At 40.2% G+C, this 19,909-nt stretch overlaps 1 protein-coding gene and 1 pseudogene across 3 annotated transcripts in view; one reads left to right on the top strand and one right to left on the bottom strand.

The window, feature by feature from the left end:
• Positions 1-19,909, top strand: part of MBD5 (methyl-CpG binding domain protein 5) — a 548,850-nt gene that overhangs the window by 70,835 nt on the left and 458,106 nt on the right. The gene's annotated exons all lie outside the window — the stretch shown is intronic.
• Positions 3,898-5,155, bottom strand: LOC104655487 (annotated as a pseudogene). The gene has a single exon (XR_004053287.1). The product of XR_004053287.1 is annotated as a eukaryotic initiation factor 4A-I-like (transcript).

Consider the following 19,909-nt stretch of genomic DNA (forward strand, 5'->3'; position numbering starts at 1 on the left):
TAATCCCATACTTCTTGCAGGCTTTGTTCATTTCTTTCTCTTCTTTTTTCTTTTGGTTTCTCTTCTTGCTTCATTTCATTCATTTGATCCTCAATTGCTGATACTCTTTCTTCCAGTTGATCGAGTCGGTTACTGAAGCTTGTGGATTTGTCACGTATTTCTCGTGTCATGGTTTTCATCTCTGTCATGTCATTTATGACCTTCTCTGCGTTAATTATGCTAGCTATCAATTCTTCCACTCTTTTTTCAAGATTTTTCGTTTCTTTGCGCTGGGTACGTAATTCCTCCTTTAGCTCTGAGAAGTTTGATGGACTGAAGCCTTCTTCTCTCATTTCGTCAAAGTCATTCTCTGACCAGCTTTGATCCATTGCTGGTGATGAGCTGCGCTCTTTTGCAGGGGGAGATGCGCTCTTATTCCTTGAATTTCCAGCTTTTCTGCCCTGCTTCTTCCCCATCTTCGTGGTTTTATCTGCCTCTGGTCTTTGATGATGGTGACGTACTGATGGGGTTTTGGTATAGGTGTTCTTCCTATTTGATAGTTTTCCTTCTAATAGTCAGGACCCTCAGCTGTAGGTCTGTTGGAGATTGCTTGAGGTCCACTCCAGACCCTGTTTGCCTGGGTATCAGCAGCAGAGGTTGCAGAAGATAGAATATTGCTGAACAGCGAGTGTACCTGTCTGATTCTTACTTTGGAAGCTTCCTCTCAGGGGTGTACTCCACCCTGTGAGGTGTGGGGTGTCAGACTGCCCCTAGTGGGGGATGTCTCCCAGTTAGGCTACTCAGGGGTCAGCGACCCACTTGAGCAGGCAGTCTGTCCGTTCTCAGATCTCAACCTTCGTGTTGGGAGATCCACTGCTCTCTTCAAAGCTGTCAGACAGAGTCGTTTGTGTCTGCAGAGGTTTCTGCTGCTTTTGTTGTTGTTGTTGTTGTTGTTTAGCTGTGCCCTGTCCCCAGAGGTGGAGTGTACAGAGACAGGCAGGCCTCCTTGAGCTGCTGTGATCTCCACCCAGTTCGAGCTTCCCAGTGGCTTTGTTTACCTACTGAAGCCTCAGCAATGGCGGCGCCCCTCCCCTAACCTCGCTGCTGCCTTGCTCTTAGATTGCAGACTACTGTGCTAGCAATGAGGGAGGCTCCGTGGCCGTTGGACCCTCCCAGCCAGGTGTGGTATATAATCTCCTAGTGTGCCCGTTTGCTAAGACCTTTGGTAAAGTGCAGTATTGGGGTGGGAGTTACCCAATTTTCCAGGTGTTGTGTGTCTCAGTTCCCCTGGCTAGGAAAAAGGATTCCCTTCCCCCTTGTGCTTCCCAGGTGAGGCAATGCGTCGCCCTGCTTCAGCTCTCGCTTGTCGGGCTGCAACAGCTGACCAGCACCGATTGTCCGGCACTCCCTAGTGAGATAAACCCAGTACCTCAGTTGAAAATGCAGAAATCACCTGTCTTCTGTGTTGCTCACGCTGGGAGCTGGAGACTGTAGCTGTTCCTATTCGGCCATCTTGCTCCACCAGCCTATGACAGTGTTTTAATGCAAAATATTTTGAAATATACCTGTCTCCTTAACTGACCTTGGCTCATCCCCAAACATAAACAAACCCCTACCACAGCCTTCACATAATTTCTGAGACTCACTTATCCCACTCATGCAATTAGAGTAGGAATTGGATCAGGCTCAGACCACTGGTAGAGTTTCATTTACCCAACAGGATACAAAGTAGGGGTGGGAATCCTTTTGTCTTTCCTATCTTCACTGTTCCCTTCATTCTTTTCTTCTTTAGATCTTAGGAAGTGCCCTGCCTAAATCCTTTCCCCTCTATGCTACCTGTAGTTCTGGTATTTATTTGGAAGTAAATGGGACTAGACTTCCATCTCTTTACTACCTCACCTTTATCTTTAAGTTTGAATTACCCATTTAACCCTTCTCTATCTCTCAATCTTCCTTTCATAAGGAAGGCTAATGGTTTTTACCACAATAATGATGTAAAAGAGGAGGCAAAAATACATGATAGGTGATTGCAGTTATTTAAAAAAACTAAGGTCAGAGGTAGAGGGAAGATGACAGACAGGAGACAGGACTGACCTGCACCTCCCACTTGGATGAACAGAATAGCATGTGGAGACTCACACCATGGACTTTTGCTCCAGGAACCGCCACAGAGTATACCAGAAAAAGTGAAAGAAATCACCAATCCTTTGAAAGCCCCAGCAGGCTGCTACAAATTCCTGGAGACTGGCAAAAACCTCTGGTGCTCTCTCCAAACTGCCACCTTCTGGTTGGAGGCCAACCAACTCAGGACATTATAGCAACTCATGATCCAACACCCCTGCTCCAAGGAAGGAGAAAACAACAGTGAATTCCACTGCCTGCAATATCCTCGCTAACCAGTGATCCTGAGTTTGTCTATGTGACTGTCACTGCTACTATAACCAGCATTCGAGAATGCCAGCACACTAAACACATCTACAACCAAGGACTCTTACAGAGTCTACTTCACTCCCTGCCACCTCCACCAGAGAAGGTTCTGGTATCCATGGCTGGGAGACCTGAGTATGTATTACATCACAGGATTGTTTGCAGACATTCCCTAGTACCAGCCCAGAGTCTGGTAACCCCACTTGGTAGCTAGACCCAGAAGAACAATAACAATCACTGCAGTCTGGCTCTCAGGAAGCCCTATTCCTAGGACAAAGGGGAGTGCACCATATCAAGGGATTGCCCCATGGTACAAAACACTCTCAACAGCAGCACTCTAGTTCCACATTTTTCCACTAAAATAGTCTACCCAAATGGGAAGGAATCAGAAAATTAGTTCTGGTAATATGGCAAAACTAGGCTCTATAACAATGCCAAAGACCACATTAGTTCACTAGCAATGGATCCAAACCAAGAAAAATCTCTGAATTGCCAGATGAAGAATTCAGAAGGTTGACTATTAACCTACTCAAAGAAATATCAGAGAAAGGTGAAAAGCATTTTAAATAAATATTTAAAAAATACAGGATATGGATGAAAAATGCTCCAGAGAAATAGATATCATAATGAAAAAAACAATACGACTTCTGGAAATGAAAGACAGACTTAGAGAAATATAAAATGCACTGGAAATTTCAACAATAGAATCAAACAAATAGAAAGGAGAACTTCACACCTTGAAGATAAGGCTTTTGAATTAACCCAATCAGACAAAGACAGAGAAAAAAGAATTTAAAGAAATAAAGCCTCCAAGAAATTTGGAATTATGTTAAATGGTCAAACTTAAGAATAATTGTCATTCCTGAGGAAGAACATAAATTTAAAAGTTTAGAAAATATATTTGAGGGATTAATTGAGGAAAACTTCCCTGGCCTCACTAGAGATCTAGACATCCAAATATAAGAAGTTAAAAGAACATCTGGGAAATTCATCTCAAAAAGATCATCACCCAGGCACATGGTCATCAGGTTATCCAAAGTCAAGACAAAGGAAAGAATCTTAAGAACTGTGAGGCTGAAGCATCAGGTAACCTATAAATAAAAACCTATGGATTATTAGCAGATTTCTCAGCAGAAACACTACAAGCCAAAAAGGATTGGGGCCCTATTTTTAGCCTCCTCAAACAAAATAATTGGCATCCAATAATTTCATATCCAGCAAAACTAAACTTCATAAGTGAGAAAGAAATAAAGTTTTTCAGACAAACAAATACTGAGAGAATTTGCCACTACCAAATGAACACTACAAGAAATGCTAAAAGTAGTTCTGAATCTTGAAACAGAATATTGAAATGCACCAAAATAGTACCTTCTTTTTTTTTTTTTCTTTTTGGCCTCAAAAAGTGACATTTATTCAAAGAAAAAAAATGACAAGATGTCCATCCCTTGGCTCCCTTCCCTCCCTCCTCCTGCTTCTCCTCAGCCCCCTGAGATTGAGCCCTGGCTGGGGCTGGGTGGCAGGACAGCCCCTCAGATGAGGTCAGCAACATTGAGGGGCATTTCCTCAATGGAGGTGTTATAGAAGGTCTCGATGTCTTGAAGAGTCCTCTTGTCTTCTTCTGTCACCATGTTAACAGCCACACCTTTACGGCCAAACCGTCCACCTCGACCGATTCTGTGGATATAGTTTTCCCTGTTGGTGGGAAAATCATAGTTGATGACTAAAGAAACCTGCTGCACATCAGTGCCTCTGGCCAGCAGGTCAGTGGTAATCAAAATTCTGCTAGAGCCAGAACGAAACTCCCTCATGATCATGTCTCGTTCCTTTTGGTCCATATCTCCATGCATGGCAGACACAGTGAAATCTCAAGCATGCATCTTCTCGGTGAGCCAGTCCACCTTCCTCCGGGTGTTGATGAAGATGACTGGCTGGGTGATGGTCAGGGTTTCATACAAGTCACATAGTGTGTCCAGCTTCCACTCCTCTCGTTCCACGTTGATGTAGAATTGGCAGATACCCTCCAGGGTCAACTCTTCCTTCTTGACAAGAATCCGAATAGGGTCCCTCATGAACTTCTTAGTCACCTCAAGCACATCAGAAGGCATTGTAGCTGACAGCAAAACTACCTGGGTGTTGCTGTTGAGCTTTTGGAATATGTCATAGATCTGGTCCTTGAATCCACGGCTTAACATTTCGTCAGCTTCGTCCAGTACAAGCATCTTGATGTATTTGGGAGACAGGTATCTCCGGTTAAGCATATCAAACACTCGGCCAGGGGTCCCCACGATTATGTGGGGGCTTCCATCTGCAGTTTCTGCACCTCAGCACGTACGTTGGTGCCCCCAATACAGGCATGACAGGAGGCGCCCATGTAGTCTCCTAGTGCCATGACCACCTTCTGTATCTGCTGAGCCAATTCTCGAGTGGGTGCCAGGACCAAGGCCTGGGTGGCTTTTAGATCTAATTTGATCTGCTGCAGAATCGATATGGCAAATGTGGCCGTTTTCCCAGTCCCAGATTGGGCTTGAGCGATCACATCATAACCCTTGATACAAGGTAGAATGGCTCGCTGCTGGATGGCAGATGGCTTCTCAAAACCATAGGCGTAGATGCCACGGAGAAGGGACTCTGAGAAGTTCATGTCATCAAAACTGTCAACAATCTCATTCCAGTTACTCTCGATGACGCCTTCAGGCTCCATCCCATCGGGGCCATTGTCTCTGGATCGGGAATCCTGGCTCGTAGACATGATCCTTAGAAACTGAAAATAGAACCTTCTTAAAGCATAAATCTCACAGGACCTATACAAAATACCACAATGAAAAAAATCTAAGGTATTCAGGTGACAACTAGTATGATGAAGTACCTCAAATCTTCATACTAACATTGAATGCAAATAGCCTGAATGCTCCACTTCAAAGGTACAGAATGGCAGAATGGATAAAAATCCACCAACTAAGTATCTGTTGTCTTCAAGAGACTCACCTAATGCATAAGGACTCACATAAACGTGAAGTAAAAGGTGGAAAAAGATATTCCATGCAAATGGAAACAAAAAGCAAGCAGGAATATCTGTTCTTATATTTGACAAAACAGACTTTAAAGTAACAACAGTTTAAAAGACAAAGACGGACGTTATATAATCATAAAAGGATCAGACCAACAGGAAAATAGTGTAATTGTAAAGATATGTACACCTAACATGGGAGCTCCCAAATTTATAAAATAATTATTACTAGACCTAAGAAATAAGATAAATGGCAACACAATTAATAGTGGGGGAGTTCAATACTCCACTGACAGCACTAGACAGGTCATCAAGATGGAACATCAACAAAGAAACAATGAACTTAAATTACACCCTAGGACAAATGGACTTAACAGATATTTACAGAACATTATACCTAACAACTGCAAAATAGACAGACATTCTTTTCATTGATGACCACATGAAACATTCTCCATGATAGACCATATGATAGGCTGCAAAATAAGTATCAATAAATTTAAGAGAATAGATTATAACAAGTACCCTCTTAGACCACAGTGAAATAAAATTGGAAATTAACTCCAAAAGGAACCCCCAAAACTATACACATACCTGGAAATTAAAGAATCTGCTCCTGAATGATCTTTGGGTCAACAATGAAATCAGGATGGAAATAAAAAATTGTTTGAACTGAATGATAATAGTGACACAACTTATCTAAACCTCTGGGACACAGGAAAAGTGGTGCTAAGAGAAAAGTTCATAGCATTAAATGCCTACATCAAAAACTCTGAAAGAGCACAAATAGACAATCTAAGGTCAGACCTCAAGGAAATAGAGAAACAAGAACAAGCCAAACCCAAACCCAACTGAAGAAAATAAATAACAAAGATCATAGCAGAACTAAATGAAATTGAAACACAAAACAATACAAAAGAAAATGAAGTAAAAAGCTGGTTCTTTGAAAAGATAAACAAAATTAGTGAGATTCATGAAGAAAAGAGATGATTCAAATAAGCTCAATTAGAAACAAAATGAGAGATATTACAAACAATATCACAGATATGCAAAGATCATCCAAGGCTACTATGAACACATTTACACGCACAAAATAGAAAATCTGAAGGAGATGGATAAATTCCTGGCAATATATAGGCCTCCTAGTTTAAATGAGGAAGAAGTAGAAACTCTGAACCGAACAATAACAAGTAGCGAGATTGAAACAGTAATTTAAAAATTGGCAGCAACAAAAAAGTCCAGAACCAGATGGATTCACAGCTGAATTCTATCAAGCATTCAAAGAAGAATTAGTACCAATTTTACGGAACCCATTCCAAAAGATAGAATCTTCCCTAAATCATTCTATGAAGCCAATATCATCCAAATACCAAAACTAGGAAAGGACATAAAAAAAGAAAACCATAGACCGATATCTCTAATGAACATAGATGCAAAAATCCTCAGCAGAATACTAGCAAACTGAATCCAACAGCATATCAAAATGGTAATACACCATGATTAAGTGGGGTTTCATACCAGGGATTCAGGGATGGTTTAACATAATGCAAGTAAATAAATGTGATACATCGCTAAGCCAAATTAAAAACAAAAATTGTATGATTATTTCAATAGAGGTAGAAAAAATATTTGACAAAGTACAGCATTTTTTTAATGATTAAAATCCTCACCAAAATCAGCATAGAAGGGATATACCTCAAGGTAATAAAATCCATCTGTGACAAACCCACAGCCAACATCATACAGAATGGGGAAAAGTTGAAAGCATTCCCCCTGAGAAATGGAACAAGACAAGGATGTCCACTTTCACCACTTCTATTCAACATAGTACTGGAAGTCCTACCCATAACAATCAGGCAAGAGAAAGAAGTAAAGGGCATCCAAATTGGTAAAGAGGAAGTCAGACTATCACTATTCACTGATGATATGATTTTATACCTAGGAAACCCTAAAGATTCTTCCAAAAAGATCTGATAAATGAATTCAGTAATGTCTCAGGATCCAAAATCGATGTACACACGTCAGTAGCACTGCTGTATGCCAACAGCGAACAAGCTGAGAACTCAACTTCTTTTACATCTGCAAAGAAAACAGAATGCTTAGGAATCTATCTAACCAAGGTGTTGAAAGGCCTCTACAAGGAAACAAAGCACTGCTGAAAGAAATCGTCAACAATACAAACAAATGGAAACACATCCCATGCTCACAGATGGGTAGAATCAATGTTCTGAAAATGACCTTACTGCCAAAATTAAGCTACAAATTCAGTGCAGTTCCCATCAAAATACCGTCATCATTCTTCACAGAATTAGAAAAAAACAACCCTCAAATTCATATAGAACCAAAAAAGAACCGGCATAGCCAAAGCAAGACTAAGCAAAAAGAACAAATCTGGAGGCGTCACGTTACCCAACTTCAAACTATACTACAAGGCTATAGTTACCAAAACAACATGGTACTGATATCCAAATAGGCATGTAGACCAATGGAATAGAATAGAGCACCCAGAAATAAAGCCAAATACTGACAACCAACTGATCTTCAACAAAGTAAACAGAAACATAAAGTGGAGAAAGGACACCCTATTCAAAGTATCATGCTAGGATAATTGGCAAGCCACATTTAGAAGAATGAAGCTGGATTCTTATCTCTCACCTTATACAAAAATCCATTCAAGACAGATCAAAGACTTAAATATAAGACCTGAAACCATAAAAATTCTGGAAGATGACATTGGAGAAACTCTACTAGAGATTGGCTTAGGCAAAGAGTTGATGGCCAAGAACCCAAAAACAAATGCAACAAAAATAAAGATAAACAGATGGTACCTAATTAAACTAAAAAGTTTCTGCACAGTAAAAGAAATAATTAGCAGACAACCCAAGAGTATGAGAAAATATTCTGAAACTATGCATCTGACAAAGAACTAATATCCAGAATCTACATGGAACTCAAACAAATCATCAAGAAAGAAACAGTCCCATCAAAAAGTCGGCAAAGGACATAAATAGACATTTCCCAAAGGAAGACATATAAATGGCCAATAAACATGAAAAAATGCTCAGCATCACTTATTATCAGGGAAGTGCAAATCAAAACCATGGTGATATACCACCTTATTCCTGCAAAAGTGGCCATAATTAAAAAATCAAAAAATAACAAACATTGGCATGGATGTGGTGAAAAGGAAACACTTTTACAATGCTGGTGAGAACGTAAACTAGTACAACCACTGTGGAAAACAGTGCAGAGATTCCTTAAAGAACTAAAAGTAGAACTACCATTTGACCCGGCAATTCCAGTACTGGGTATCTACATAGAGGAAAAAGAAGTCATTATATGAAAAAGACATCTGCACATTCATGTTTATCACAGCACAATTTGCAATTGCAAAAATACAGAACCAGCCTAAATATCCATCAGCCAACAAGTGGATAAACAAAATGTAGTATATATGTATATTCCATGGAATACTACTCAGCCATAAAAAGGAATGAAATTATGGTATCCACAGCAACCTGGATGGAGTGGGGACCATTATTCTAAGTGAAGTAACCATTATTCTAAGTGAGTAACATTGTGTGTTCTCACTTACAAGTGGGACATAAGCTATTCGACTGCAAGTGCATTAGAATAATATAATGGACTTTGGGTACTCAGGAGTAAGGGTTGCAGGGTGAGGGATAAAGAGTACACATTGGGTACAGTATATACTGTTCAGGTGATAGGTACACCAAAAGCTCAGAAATCTCCGCTAAAGAACTTTTCTATGTAACCAAACACCACCTGTTCTGCCAAAACTTTTGCAGTTAAAAAAATATTAAAACAAAACAAAAACTGAGGCTAGGAAGAAAGAATATTGAAGTACTGTTGCCAAGAAGTTAGAAAAGCTAGCTTCATATCTATCGTGACCTTTTTTTTTTTTTTTTTTTTTTTTTTTTTGATGGAGTCTTGCTCTGTCACTCAGGCTGGAATGCAGTGGCACGATCTTGGCACACTGCAACTTCTGCCTCGCGGGTTCAAGTGATTCTCCTGTCTCAGCCTCTCGAGTAGCTGGGATTACGGGCACGTGCCACCACACCTAGCTGATTTTTGTATTTTTAGTAGAGACAGCGTTTCACCATGTTGGTCAGGCTGGTCTTCAACTCCTGACCTCAAGTGATTCACCCACCTTGGCCTCCCAAAGTATTAGGATTACAGGAGTGAGCGACTGCGCCTGGCTGGTAGACTGCTTTCAAACTAATGTCCTAGAAACGATCCATGCAAACAGGCAACATATAAAGTAATCTCATAGGAGGCTATGCGCTTATGTCATTAATGCTGCTTTGCTTAAGCACTGGAAATTCTTAAGGTTGTCTTCAGAGACTTTGCTGTGATTTTGAATGTTATTTGTATTATCAGTCATTTTTTTTGAGGATTGTGTTTCATTTTTACAGACAGCTGTCTTTGGGAGTAATGTCTGATGAGGCAGGTTTTTGATTTTGTGTTTTGTTTGTTAGATTTTTGATCAAAAGCAAGTAAAAATTAAAAATAGATTTTTGTGGAGCTTTAAAATTCATTATTATACTGGGTCGAGAAGAGAGTTCAAAGTTATTTTGAATAATTGTAGCCCTGTGATCTTATACTTTAAATGGAGCAACATCTATTTAGTGTATAGGTTTTTTTTTTTTTTTTTTTTTTTTTTTGAGACGGAGTCTGGCTCTGTCGCCCAGGCTGGAGAGCGGTGGCCGGATCTCAGCTCACTGCAAAGCTCCGCCTCCCGGGTTTACGCCATTCTCCTGCCTCCGCCTCCCGAGTAGCTGGGACTACAGGCGCCCGCCTCGTCGCCCAGCTAGTTTTTTGTATTCTTTAGTAGAGACGGGGTTTCACGGTGTTAGCCAGGATGGTCTCGATCTCCTGACCTTGTGATCCGCCCGTCTCGGCCTCCCAAAGTGCTGGGATTACAGGCTTGAGCCACCGCGCCCGGCCTAGTGTATAGGTTTTAATATATTGATTTAAAATACATTCTCGCTGGGCGCGGTGGCTCAAGCCTGTAATCCCAGCACTTTGGGAGGCCGAGACGGGCGGATCAGGAGGTCAGGAGATCAAGACCATCCTGGCTAATACGGTGAAACCCCGTCTCTACTAAAAAATATAAAAAACTAGCCGGGCGAGTTGGTGGGCGCCTGTAGTCCCAGCTACTCGGGAGGCTGAGCCAGGAGAATGGCGTAAACCCGGGAGGCGGAGCTTGCAGTGAGCTGAGATCCGGCCACTGCACTCCAGCCTGGGCGACAGAGCGAGACTCCATCTCAAAAAAAAATAAAATAAAATACATTCTCATTATTATTCTTAACTATGTTAGTGTCCAAGTGTATTTAAATATTCACATATTGACACACATATAATATGTTTTCATTGAGATGTTCAAGCTATGGAAATTTAAGTGTAAAAGAAAGAATTTTCTTAAAAACCTAGCATGTATCAATCTATCTTTGGTTGTTTTGAGATGATGAATCTGTCTGGAAGAGCAGAAGAAACTGAATTGGAATAACATAATTATTATAAGAACTATTTATTAAGTACCCACAAAATAACAGGTAATTTCTGAATATTGTGTATTTGTTATCATATTTCATTTTCATAACAATTCTTGGAGAAACTTGTGTTCTCTTTTATAGATAAAGAAACTAAGGTACAGAGAGCTGAAGAGACATGCCCATGATCACATGATTATAAGTAGCAGAGCCTTCCAAGCCTCTGACTTTTTTTAACTGCCCTAAATTTCTTAGACCATGCTTAATGCTACTGGCACTACACTTCAACTAACTGAATGTATATTGTTATTTGTATGATGATACCTTGTTTTTGTAAATACAGTTCCAACAGATTAATTGTAGTGCTCATTGTTTGTACTCTGCTGGCAGCATTTTAAAGTGTGGTATATTGGAGCGCTTTCCTTGCATAAGACTACAAATTATTTACTCTGACCCAAGACATGATTGATTTGGCCACCCTCATTTATAATCCAAATTGACCTGCCAATTTTGGACACACCAAGCTTGTTTCCACTTCAGATCATTTACACAAATTGTTCCCTCTGCATGTTCTTACTTTCAGTCATTCAGTGGCTGGTTCCTGTTAGATCTCAGCTTGAATGTCAGTTCCTAAGAGAAGTTATCATAGAAGACTTGAGAGAAATCATTTTCATAGGTACCCTTTAAGTAGTATTTTACTGTACTTAGTGGTATGACTATATAAAGCAGTTCCAAAAAATGAATGAAGCCAGGGTGGTATCTGTATTGTTATTTTGAAATATTGATGTTTTTCCTACCAGGCACAGTACTAAAATCCTTATTTCTTAAAATCTGGATGAGAATGTTATTAAAAACATATCACAGTTATTTTTCTAAAAGGCTAATTAAATACTTAAGAAAAAGAAAAATGACTCATGGAATGCCAGCTACAAGCCAGGTACATACAGCTATACATAGAGATAATAGGTATAGAATGTGCTGCTCAGAGAGTAAGGTAAGTGACTTGGCTAAGATTCTGTAGGTACTTTGCTGCACAGACAGGATTTAAACCTAGGTGAATCTGATTTCAAAGCTAGTGTTTTTCCTATAGTCAGTGCTGCCTTGTAACTCCAGGTGAATCATCCTGAATTATTGGAAGCTAGCAAGGATAAATAATAAATGAATAAATAAAACTGTGGCAAGTGATTTTACTTTGTTCACTAAATATAGTTAAAAGATTGACATTCCCAGCATATGCCTAATCACTTGGAAATGTTGGATCACTTTTAGTAAATCTAGATTCAGCAGCCCTGTTTAACAGGTGGAAAAATGTTACTTGTTGTAAAAATGCTCATTTTCAAATTTCTAAAAGAATGCAGTGAATATTCAGATAACATTTTTAAAAGTGCTTGAAAGTGAGCAATTTTCCCTTATTCTGTTGCTTAATAATTAAACTACTTCTTTGTGATATTTCTTTTTTTTTTACATTTATTGTGCACTTTATTTCTCTTATTATTACATTGTAATATATAATTACATAATTATACAACTCCTCATAACATAGAATCAGTGGGAGCTCTGAGCTTGTTTTCTTTTTTTTTATTATTATTATACTTTAAGTTCTAGGGTACATCTGCATAACATGCAGGTTTGTTACATATGTATACTTGTGCCATGTTGGTGTGCTGCACCCATCAACTCGTCAGCACCCATCAATTCGTCATTTATATCAGGTATAACTCCCAATGCAATCCCTCCCCCCTCCCCCCTCCCCATGATAGGCCCCGGTGTGTGATGTTCCCCTTCCCGAGTCCAAGTGATCTCATTGTTCAGTTCCCACCTATGAGTGAGAACATGCGGTGTTTGGTTTTCTGTTCTTGTGATAGTTTGCTAAGAATGATGGTTTCCACCTGCATCCATGTCCCTACAAAGTACGCAAACTCATCCTTTTTTATGGCTGCATAATATTCCATGGTGTATGTGTGCCGCATTTTCTTAATCCAGTCTGTCCCAGATGGACATTTGGGTTGATTCCAAGTCTTTGCTATTGTGAATAGTGCCTCAATAAACATGCGTGTGCATGTGTCTTTATAGCAGCATGATTTATGATTCTTTGGGTATATACCCAGTAATGGGATGGCTGGGTCATATGGTACATCTAGTTCTAGATCCTTGAGGAATCGCCATACTGTTTTCCATAATGGTAAAACTAGTGTACAATCCCACCAACAGTGTAAAAGTGTTCCTATTTCTCCACATCCTCTCCAGCACCTGCTGTTTCCTCACTTTTTAATGATTGCCATTCTAACTGGTGTGAGATGGTATCTCATTGTGGTTTTGATTGGCATCTCTCTGATGGCGAGTGATGATGAGCATTTTTTCATGTGTCTGTTGGCTGTATGAATGTCTTCTTTTGAGAAATGTCTGTTCATATCCTTTGACCAATGTTGATGGGTTTGTTTTTTTCTTGTAAATTTGTTTGAGTTCTTTGTAGATTCTGGATATTAGCCCTTTGTCAGATGAGTAGGTTGCAAAAATTTTCTCCCATTCTGTAGGTTGCCTGTTCACTCTGATGGTAGTTTCTTTTGCTGTGCAGAAGCTCTTTAGTTTAATTAGATCCCATTTGTCAATTTTGGCTTTTGCTACCATTGCTTTTGGTGTTTTAGACATGAAGTCCTTGCCCATGCCTATATCCTGAATGGTACTACCTAGGTTTCCTTGTAGGGTTTTTATGGTATTAGGTCTAACATTTAAGTCTCTAATCCATCTTGAATTAATTTTCGTATAAGGAGTAAGGAAAGGATCCAGTTTCAGCTTTCTACTTATGGCTAGCCAATTTTCCCAGCACCATTTATTAAATAGGGAATCCTTTCCCCATTTCTTGTTTCTCTCAGGTTTGTCAAAGATCAGATGGCTGTAGATGTGTGGTATTATTTGTGAGGACTCTGTTCTGTTCCACTGGTCTATATCTCTGTTTTGGTACCAGTACCATGCTGTTTTGGTTACTGTAGCCTTGTAGTATAGTTTGAAGTCAGGTAGCGTGATGCCTCCAGCTTTGTTCTTTTGACTTAGGATTGTCTTGGCAATGCGGGCTCTTTTTTGGTTCCATATGAACTTTAAAGCCGTTTTTTTCCAATTCTGTGAAGAAACTCATTGGTAGCTTGATGGGGATGGCATTGAATCTATAAATAATCTTGGACAGTATGGCCATATTCACGATATTGATTCTTCCTATCCATGAGCATGGTATGTTCTTCCATTTGTTTGTATCCTCTTTTATTTCACTGAGCAGTGGTTTGTAGTTGTCCTTGAAGAGGTCCTTTACATCCCTTGTAAGTTGGATTCCTAGGTATTTTATTCTCTTTGAAGCAATTGTGAATGGAAGTTCATTCATGATTTGGCTCTCTGTCTCTTACTGGTGTATAAGAATGCTTGTGATTTTTGAACATTAATTTTGTATCCTGAGACTTTGCTGAAGTTGCTTATCAGCTTAAGGAGATTTTGGGCTGAGACAATGGGGTTTTCTAAATATACAATCATGTCATCTGCAAAAAGGGACAATTTGACTTCTTCTTTTCCTAACTGGATACCCTTGATTTCTTTCTCTTGCCTGATTGCCCTAGCCAGAACTTCTAAGACTATGTTGAATAGGAGTGGTGAGAGAGGGCATCCCTGTCTTGTGCCAGTTTTCAAAGGGAATTTTTCTAGTTTTTGCCCATTCAGTATGATATTGGCTGTGGGTTTGTCATAAATAGCTCTTATTATTTTGAGGTACGTTCCATCAATACCGAATTGATTGATCATTTTTAGCATGAAGGGCTGTTGAATTTTGTCAAAAACCTTTTCTGCATCTATTGAGATAATCATGCGGTTCTTGTCTTTGGTTCTGTTTATATGCTGGATTACGTTTATTGATTTGTAAATGTTGAACCAGCCTTGCATCCCAGGGATGAAGCCCACTTGATCATGGTGGATAAGCGTTTTGATGTGCTGCTGAATCCGGTTTGCCAGTATTTTACTGAGGATTTTTGCATCGATGTTCATCAGGGATATTGGTCTAAAATTCTCTTTTTTTGTTGTGTCTCTGCCAGGCTTTGGTATCAGGATGATGTTGGCCTCATAAAATGAGTTAGGGAGGATTCCCTCTTTTTCTATTGATTGGAATAGTTTCAGAAGGAATGGTACCAGCTCCTCCTTGTACCTCTGGTAGAATTCAGCTGTGAATCCATCTGGTCCTGGACTCTTTTTGGTGGGTAGGCTATTAATTGTTGCCTCAATTTCAGAGCCTGCTATTGGTCTATTCAGGGATTCAACTTCTTCCTGGTTTAGTCTTGAGAGAGTGTAAGTGTCCAGGAAATTATCCATTTCTTCTAGATTTTCTAGTTGATTTGCGTAGAGGTCTTTATAGTATTCTCTGATGGTAGTTTGTATTTCTGTGGGGTCGGTGGTGATATCCCCTTTATCATTTTTTATTGCATCTATTTGATTCCTCTCTCTTTTGTTCTTTATTAGTCTTGCTAGCGGTCTGTCAATTTTGTTGATCTTTTCAAAAAACCAACTCCTGGATTCATTGATTTTTTGGAGGGTTTTTTGTGTCTCTATCTCCTTCAGTTCTGCTCTGATCTTAGTTCTTTCTTGCCTTCTGCTAGCTTTTGAATGTGTTTGCTCTTGCCTCTCTAGTTCTTTTAATTGTGATGTTAGAGTGTCCATTTTAGATCTTTCCTGCTTTCTCTTGTGGGCATTTAGTGCTATAAATTTCCCTCTACACACTGCTTTAAATGTGTCCCAGAGATTCTGGTATGTTGTATCTTTGTTCTCATTGGTTTCAAAGGACATCTTTATTTCTGCCTTCATTTCGTTATGTACCCAGTAGACATTCAGGAGCAGGTTGTTCAGTTTCCATGTAGTTGAGCGGTTTTGATTGAGTTTCTTAGTCCTGAGTTCTAGTTTGATTGCACTGTGGTCTGAGAGACAGTTTGTTATAATTTCTGTTCTTTTACATTTGCTGAGGAGTGCTTTACTTCCAATTATGTGGTCAATTTTAGAATGAGTGTGATGTGGTGCTGGGAAGAATGTATATTCTGATGATTTGGGGTGGAGAGTTCTATAGATGTCTATTAGGTCCGCTTGGTGCAGAGATGAGTTCAATTCCTGGATATCCTTGTTAACTTTCTGTCTCGTTGATCTGTCTAATGTTGACAGTGGAGTGTTGAAGTCTCCAGTATTATTGTATGGGAGTCTAAGTCTCTTTGTAAGTCTCTAAGAACTTGCTTTATGAATTTGGGTGCTCCTGTATTGGGTGCATATATATTTAGGAGAGTTAGCTCTTCCTGTTGAATTGATCCCTTTACCATTATGTAATGGCCTTCTTTGTTTCTTTTGATCTTTGATGGTTTAAAGTCTATTTTATCAGAGACTAGGATTGCAAACCCTGCTTTTTTTTGTTCTCCATTTGCTTGGTAGATCTTCCTCCATCCCTTTATTTTGAGCCTATATGTGACTCTGTATGTGAGATGGGTCTCCTGAATACAACAGACTGATGGGTCTTGACTCTTTATCCAGTTTGCCAATCTGTGTCTTTTAATTGGAGCATTTAGTCCATTAACATTTAAGGTTAATATTCTTATGTGTGAACTTGATGCTGCCATTATGATATTAACTGGTTATTTTGCTCATTAGTTTATGCAGTTTCTTCCAAGCCTCGATGGTCTTTACATTTTGGCATGTTTTTGCAATGGCTGGTGCCGGTTGTTCCTTTCTATGTTTAGGGCTTCCTTCAGAGTCTCTTGTAAGGTAAGCCTGGTGGTGACAAAATCTCTCAGCATTTGCTTATCTGTAAAGGATTTTATTTCTCCTTCTCTTATGAATCTTAGTTTGGCTGGATGTGAAATTCTGGGTTGAAAATTCTTTTCTTTAAGAACGTTGAATATTGGCCCCCACTCTCTTCTGGCTTGTAGAGTTTCTGCCGAGAGGTCTGCTGTTAGTCTGATGGGCTTCCCTTTGTGGGTAACCCGACCTTTCTCTCTGGCTGCCCTTAAGATTTTTTCCTTCATTTCAACTTTGGTGAATCTGTCAATTATGTGTCTTGGAGTTGCTCTTCTGGAGGAGTATCTTTGTGGCGTTCTCTGTATTTCCTGAATTTGAATGTTGGCCTGCCCTACTAGGTTGGGGAAGTTCTCCTGGATGATATCCTGAAGAGTGTTTTCCAACTTGGTTCCATTTTCCCCCTCACTTTCAGGCACCCCAATCAGACGTAGATTTGGTCTTTTTACATAATCCCATACTTCTTGCAGGCTTTGTTCATTTCTTTCTCTTCTTTTTTCTTTTGGTTTCTCTTCTCGCTTCATTTCATTCATTTGATCCTCAATTGCTGATACTCTTTCTTCCAGTTGATCGAGTCGGTTACTGAAGCTTGTGGATTTGTCACGTATTTCTCGTGTCATGGTTTTCATCTCTGTCATGTCATTTATGACCTTCTCTGCGTTAATTATGCTAGCTATCAATTCTTCCACTCTTTTTTCAAGATTTTTCGTTTCTTTGCCCTGGGTACGTAATTCCTCCTTTAGCTCTGAGAAGTTTGATGGACTGAAGCCTTCTTCTCTCATTTCGTCAAAGTCATTCTCTGACCAGCTTCGATCCATTGCTGGTGATGGGCTGCGCTCCTTTGCAGGGGGAGATGCACTCTTACTTTTTGAATTTCCAGCTTTTCTGCCCTGCTTCTTCCCCATCTTCGTGGTTTTATCTGCCTCTGGTCTTTGATGATGATGACGTACTGATGGGGTTTTGGTATAGGTGTTCTTCCTGTTTGATAGTTTTCCTTCTAATAGTCAGGACCCTCAACTGTAGGTCTGTTGGAGATTGCTTGAGGTCCACTCCAGACCCTGTTTGCCTGGGTATCAGCAGCAGAGGTTGCAGAAGATAGAATATTGCTGAACAGCGAGTGTACCTGTCTGATTCTTACTTTGGAAGCTTCCTCTCAGGGGTGTACTCCACCCTGTGAGGTGTGGGGTGTCAGACTGCCCCTAGTGGGGGATGTCTCCCAGTTAGGCGACTCAGGGGTCAGGGACCCTCTTGAGCAGGCAGTCTGTCCATTCTCAGATCTCAACCTCCGTGTTGGGAGATCCACTGCTGTCTTCAAAGCTGTCAGACAGAGTGGTTCACGTCTGCACAGGCCTCTGCTGCTTCCCCTTTTGTTGTTTAGCTGTGCCCTGTCCCCAGAGGTGGAGTCTACAGAGACAGGCAGGCCTCCTTGAGCTGCTGTGATCTCCACCCAGTTCGAGCTTCCCAGTGGCTTTGTTTACCTACTGAAGCCTCAGCAATGGCGGCGCCCCTCCCCTAACCTCGCTGCTGCCTTGCTCTTAGATTGCAGACTACTGTGCTAGCAATGAGGGAGGCTCCGTGGCCGTTGGACCCTCCCAGCCAGGTGTGGTATATAATCTCCTAGTGTGCCCGTTTGCTAAGACCTTTGGTAAAGTGCAGTATTGGGGTGGGAGTTACCCGATTTTCCAGGTGTTGTGTGTCTCAGTTCCCCTGGCTAGGAAAAGGGATTCCCTTCCCCCTTGCGCTTCCCAGGTGAGGCAATGCGTCGCCCTGCTTCAGCTCTCGCTGGTCGGGCTGCAGCAGCTGACCAGCACCAATTTTCCGGCACTCCCCAGTGAGATGACCCCAGTACCTCAGTTGAAAATGCAGAAATCACCGGTCTTCTGTGTCCCTCGCGCTGGGAGTTGGAGACTGGAGCTGTTCCTATTCGGCCATCTTGCTCCGCCCCCCTTTGTGATATTTCTGCACTAGATCTTATAGGAAATACGAAATATAAATCTGATCAAGAAATGATTTATAGCTGACTACCTCATATTTTGTTTTATTGGCTTTCATTATTTAATCCTTGTAATACACATGCAATCTGTATGTAAGTAAAAAGTGTGTATGATTTACTTAGTATTAAAGTGCTGTAGTAATATAGGGTGTATTTTGAATACTATTTTTAGGTGCATAAAACTAATTCCTCTCTTATAAAAGGTGGAAACAGTTAACAATTAGATTTAACATTATATTGTGGGGTGTGCTAAATAATGCAGATGTGTATTTACATAAATTACTTATGAGCAATACATATCTTTATGTATAATATCTATTTTAAAATTAATTCAGTTACTCTGAGGTAGATTTTTTTTTTTTTTTTTACTTTTCTGGCTACCTTCATCAGACTTGAGAAAAATGCTCTGAGTGAGGAGCATTTGGAGATGTTCTGTGTTTGGAATATTAAATGTTAATTGGGATCTCTGAGCTATGAAGCCACCTTAAACCATCATAAGTGGGGAGAAGGAAGGGAAATTGAGGTACCCTTTTCTCTTAAAAGAGAATATAGGAAAAGTAATTGAAATACTATTGAAAGTTAAAAGAGTGATATTATGCCGGGCGCCGTGGCTCAAGCCTGTAATCCCAGCACTTTGGGAGGCCGAGATGGGTGGATCACGAGGTCAGGAGATCGAGACCATCCTGGCCTACACGGTGAAACCCCGTCTCTACTAAAAAATACAAATAACTAGCCGGGCGAGGTGACGAGCACCTGTAGTCCCAGCTACTCGGGAGGCTGAGGCAGGAGAATGGCGTAAACCTGGGAGGCAGAGCTTGCAGGGAGCTGAGATCCAGTCACTGCACTACAGCCTGGGTGACAGAACGAGACTCCGTCTCAAAAAAAAAAAAAAAAAAGTGATATTGTTAATTTTTAATTTTCTAAGGACAAATCAAATCAGTTGCCCTTGTATAATCAATTTAACATTTACATTTTTCCACTTTATTTTTCTGGTATGCTTTTGACCATTTCAAAGCAAATTATAAGAAAGCATGGAAAAAAAGGAATGACAGACTGTAAACATTTAACTGGAAATTTATTAAGCATTCTGGAAAAAAGCTAGCAGGTAAGTTGCTAAAATGACAAAGCTGTAGAATCATACAATATACTTATTCCTTACTGCAAAGCAGCAGTCCGCAACTGGGAGTG

Source organism: Rhinopithecus roxellana, chromosome 14 (genome assembly GCF_007565055.1).
Source record: "Rhinopithecus roxellana isolate Shanxi Qingling chromosome 14, ASM756505v1, whole genome shotgun sequence".
NCBI classification, from domain to species: domain Eukaryota; kingdom Metazoa; phylum Chordata; class Mammalia; order Primates; family Cercopithecidae; genus Rhinopithecus; species Rhinopithecus roxellana.